Genomic DNA, 6,000 nt, shown 5'->3' on the forward strand with positions numbered 1-6,000 from the left:
ATAAACATCAAAAACATAGGAAAACATGACCAGAACCTTCACTAGCAATCACTATCAAATCAGAAGAAAAACAGCACTTCAACATTATTTACATTTTGAAAAGTTATCAATAATTTTAAGCAAGGTACGTACAAAACAAAAAATTATAAACATTCAACAAATGAATCAATTCAAAAGAAAAACAACAGTAATACAAAAATTGCATTCTATTTCAGAAAACCAGTCAAATATCCAATGTGGTATAAAAAAATTTTTCAAATGAAGAATTGAAAAAGCCTCTAACCAGGGGCGAAACGTCTCATCAGCGCGGTGCAGCCAAGTGTAAAGATGGGCAACACTTGTTTGCCGAAAGCAGAATACATCACAAACGCACGGAGTCAACAACAGGAGCCAACCGCACATTTGTGGTTCCAGTTAGAAGACCTAAAATTCCCAGGCTACATCTAACATGACCACGTAGGCAGCTTTAGCTACCTGCGTGACATTCGGGTCACGTAGGTAGCTATAGCATATATATATATATATATATATATATATATATATATATATATATATATATATATATATATATATATATATATATTTATATATATATATATATATATATTAATTCTTTGTTTATTTTTATTCTTTTTATTCTTCATTTCTTTTTTACCTTGTGGTCATTATCATTTTTTATCTTCATTATTTCATTCGTTTTATTGTATTTTTATTTCATGTTGTATGATATAATCAATATTTCAGCTGTTCAACTCTCTCTGTCCCTCTTTTCATCCTAATGAGTTGTTTTTGATCATTTAGAATATATGTATATAGTTCAGGAGAAATCTTCGCATAAGTACCAAAAACTATTACATCTTAATTTTTTATTGAGATTGCATGTTGACATGGGGTAATTCTATGCCATATAAGAAGTTATCACTTCCAAAATTGAATTTTTTCAGATCTCAACTGAGGATATGATGAACTATTGAATGAGTAAATAAAAAATATATATTTTGTAAATTTTTTTCTTATAGTGTTCATGGGTCGAAAATATCCAAATTCCACATTTTACGAACATTTGAAAGTTCATATCTCCAAAAATATGAAAAGTCATAAAACCTTTTCTATTTCTATTTCAATACAGTATTGGAAAAAAATGCTCGGTTGAAAATGAACATTCCTTGCAAATATTGAAGCACTTTCGGTTCAGACAATATGGTACGGGGTTGCTCCATGGCAACATGCAATACGGGTGTGAAGTTATCCACATCCACAAAAAATATCGCATTATTATTTTTTCCTTTACCGACTCTGCACTCCTACCATTTTTCAATATGAAACGCTTATTGACTAAATTAGTAAAAAAACAGAACCGTCCTAGTTTATTAAACTGTCTGAAGGGGTGAAAATAGGGTGTAAATATTTAAAAAAAGCGTAACATGAAAAATCGACTTTGTACACCTATAAAATTGAAATATGTTATTCCTGATGATCTACCCGCCAGAAAAAACTTCACGTCATAGTTTTCCAGGCCGTCTGAGGGGGTGAAAATGGGGTGGAAAGTTGAAAAAATCATATATTTGATAATTGACTTTGTACACCAACAAGATTAGGATATGTCATTCTTGACACCCGATTTGACGAGAAAAACTCAACGTTATAGTTTTCCAGGCCGTCTGAGGGGGTGAAACTAAGGTGGAAACTTGAAAAAATCTTATATTTGAAAATTGACTTTGTACACCTACAAAATTGGGGTATGTTATTCCTGATACCCGATTTGACGAGAAAAACTTCACGTTATAGTTTTCCAGGCCATCTGAGGGGGTAGAAATGGGGTGGAATCTTGAAAAAATCATATATTTAAAAATTGACTTTGTACACCTACAAGATTGAGGTATGTTATTCCAGATACCCGATTTGACGAGAAAAACTTCACGTTATAGTTTTCCAGGCCGTATGACGGGTGAAAAGGGGGTGGAAATTTCAAAAAATCTTATATTTAAAAATTGACTTTGTACATCTATGAGATTGAGATATGTTATTGCTGACACCTGATTTGACGAGAAAATATTCACGTTATAGTTTTCCAGGCCGTCTGAGGGGGTGAAAATGGGGTGGAATCTTGAAAAAATTATATATTTAAAAATTGACTTTGTACACCTACAAGATTGAGGTATGTTATTCCTGATACCCGATTTGACGAGAAAAACTTCACGTTATAGTTTTCCAGGCCGTCTGAGGAGGTGAAAATGGGGTGGAATCTTGAAAAAATTATATATTTAAAAATTGACTTTGTACACCTACAAGATTGAGGTATGTTATTCCTGATACCCGATTTGACGAGAAAAACTTCACGTTATAGTTTTCCAGGCCGTCTGAGGGGGTGGAAATGAGGTGGAATCTTGAAAAAATCATATATTTAAAAATTGACTTTGTACACCTACAAGATTAAGGTATGTTATTCTTGACACCCGGTTTGACGAGAAAAACTTCACGTTATAGTTTTCCAGGCCGTCTGAGGGGGTGAAAATGGGGTGGAATCTTGAAAAAATTATATATTCAAAAATTGACTTTGTACACCTACAAGATTGAGGTATGTTATTCCTGATACCCGATTTGACGAGAAAAACTTCACGTTATAGTTTTCCAGGCCGTCTGAGGGGGTGAAAATGGGGTGGAATCTTGAAAAAATTATATATTCAAAAATTGACTTTGTACACCTACAAGATTGAGGTATGTTATTCCTGATACCCGATTTGACGAGAAAAACTTCACGTTATAGTTTTCCAGGCCGTTTGAGGGGTGAAAATGGGGTGGAATCTTGAAAAAATTATATATTTAAAAATTGACTTTGTACACCTACAAGATTGAGGTATGTTATTCCTGATACCCGATTTGACGAGAAAAACTTCACGTTATAGTTTTCCAGGCCGTCTGAGGGGGTGGAAATGGGGTGGAATCTTGAAAAATCATATATTTAAAAATTGACTTTGTACACCTACAAGATTAAGGTATGTTATTCTTGACACCGGTTTGACGAGAAAAACTTCACGTTATAGTTTTCCAGGCCGTCTGAGGGGGTGAAAATGGGGTGGAATCTTGAAAAAATTATATATTTAAAAATTGACTTTGTACACCTACAAGATTGAGGTATGTTATTCCTGATACCCGATTTGACGAGAAAAACTTCACGTTATAGTTTTCCAGGCCGTCTGAGGGGGTGAAAATGGGGTGGAATCTTGAAAAAATTATATATTCAAAAATTGACTTTGTACACCTACAAGATTGAGGTATGTTATTCCTAATACACGATTTGACGAGAAAAACTTCACGTTATAGTTTTCCAGGCCGTTTGAGGGGGTGAAAATGAGGTGGAATCTTGAAAAAGTTATATATTTAAAAATGAGGCTACAAAAAATTCTATATGATGAAAACAGAAGAACAATATAAAAAATTGCTTCAGTGTACCGGTAGATTGAGTTATCGATATGTTTAATATACCTCACTAGTATTTCAAACCCATCAGATAGCTAGATTTTTAATTTTTTTTCACATAGATCGTGAAGTTTTTCTCGTCAAATCGGGTGTCAGGAATAACATACCTCAATCTTGTAGGTGTACAAAGTCAATTTTTAAATATATGATTTTTTCAAGATTCCACCCCATGTTCACCCCCTCAGACGGCCTGGAAAACTATAACGTGAAGTTTTTCTCGTCAAACCGGGTGTCAAGAATAACATACCTTAATCTTGTAGGTGTACAAAGTCAATTTTTCAATATATGATTTTTTCAAGATTCCACCCCATTTTCACCCCCTCAGACGGCCTGGAAAACTATAACGTGAAGTTTTTCTCGTCAAACCGGGTGTCAAGAATAACATACCTTAATCTTGTAGGTGTACAAAGTCGATTTTTCAATATATGATTTTTTCAAGATTCCACCCCATTTCCACCCCCTCAGACGGCCTGGAAAACTATAACGTGAAGTTTTTCTCGTCAAATCGGGTGTCAGCAATAACATATCTCAATCTCATAGATGTACAAAGACAATTTTTAAATATAAGATTTTTTCAAGTTTCCACCCCATTTTCACCCCCTCAGACGGCCTGGAAAACTATAACGTTGAGTTTTTCTCGTCAAATCGGGTGTCAAGAATGACATATCTTAAACTTGTAGGTGTACAAAGTCAATTATCAAATATATGATTTTTTCAACTTTTAACCCCATTTTCACCCCCTCAGACGGCCTGGAAAACTATAACGTGAAGTTTTTCTCGTCTAACCGGGTGTCAAGAATAACATACCTTAATCTTGTAGGTGTACAAAGTCGATTTTTCAATATATGATTTTTTCAAGATTCCACCCCATTTTCACCCCCTCAGACGGCCTGGAAAACTATAACGTGAAGTTTTTCTCGTCTAACCGGGTGTCAAGAATAACATACCTTAATCTTGTAGGTGTACAAAGTCGATTTTTAACTATATAATTTTTTCAAGATTCCACCCCATTTTCACCCCCTCAGACGGCCTGGAAAACTATAACGTGAAGTTTTTCTCGTCTAACCGGGTGTCAAGAATAACATACCTTAATCTTGTAGGTGTACAAAGTCGATTTTTCAATATATGATTTTTTCAAGATTCCACCCCATTTCCACCCCCTCAGACGGCCTGGAAAACTATAACGTGAAGTTTTTCTCGTCAAATCGGGTGTCAGCAATAACATATCTCAATCTCATAGATGTACAAAAACAATTTTTAAATATAAGATTTTTTCACGTTTCCACCCCATTTTCACCCCCTCAGACGGCCTGGAAAACTATAACGTTGAGTTTTTCTCGTCAAATCGGGTGTCAAGAATGACATATCTTAATCTTGTAGGTGTACAAAGTCAATTACCAAATATATGATTTTTTCAACTTTCCACCCCATTTTCACCCCCTCAGACGGCCTGGAAAACTATGACGTGAAGTTTTTTCTGTCGGGTAGATCATCAGGAATAACATATTTCAATTTTGTAGGTGTACAAAGTCGATTTTTCATGTTACGCTTTTTTTAAATATTTACACCCTATTTTCACCCCTTCAGACAGTTTAATAAACTAGGACGGTTCTGTTTTTTTACTAATTTAGTCAATAAGCGTATCATATTGAAAAATGGTAGGAGTGCAGAGTCGGTAAAGGAAAAAATAATAATGCGATATTTTCTTCTCAGTGTACGTTGTGGATGTGGATAACTTCACACCCGTACATGCAATGTATATTATCAGTAAGGTAATTTCAAGAGGATCACATAAAAAAATGAGGTGAATTAATTTTCGGTACTCATGCGCCTATTCCTCCTGGATCAATATGTGTTGAATTTACTAATTGACCATCAACATCTTTTTATTAAAAATTCATGCATTTTCTCTTATTTCAAAGTTTAGACCGACAATGTAGAAGAAGTCGGTAACAGGTACGGACGACAACCATAAGAAGTAGAAACGTGTGCGAGCTATAGATTAACGAGGTCTTACCTTTTAACGTGTGATTCCCATCATGGGTTGGACGATAGCGAGTGAAAATCTAGCGTTCTGCCTGCGGTTTGAACTATCAACTCACAATCGGCCGATTGATTGAGTGAACAAAGCACCCACGTCAAACCGCCCGGCTACCGACCGAGACATTTCAAGGAAAAAACTCGTACAAGTTTTGGGTAATGAGCGTACACTGTTGGTTTGTGCGTTCTCAGAAAATTATTTTCTGCAGCATCACGAACATTTCTGACTATTAGTGCTGTCAGGCATTCTTCAAATGGATAGGCACTATATTCATGCCAAAGAAAATGTACTAAATGAAATATATTTTCAGGTATCGCTAGAATATTCGAACAATCACAATCAATCACAATAATATCAAATGCGTCATACAAACTTTGTAGACGCCTATAGACGTCCACAAAGACGTCTAGACTAGGATCATTTTCCTCCTGTTAAAGTAATGGACCATTGGTTGAATTTAAAATCTGAATTCGGTTCCA

Source organism: Leptinotarsa decemlineata, unplaced genomic scaffold (genome assembly GCF_025532065.1).
Source record: "Leptinotarsa decemlineata unplaced genomic scaffold, Ldec_3_MD MMD2_tig00026328_RagTag_RagTag, whole genome shotgun sequence".
Classification (NCBI taxonomy): Eukaryota; Metazoa; Arthropoda; class Insecta; order Coleoptera; family Chrysomelidae; genus Leptinotarsa; species Leptinotarsa decemlineata.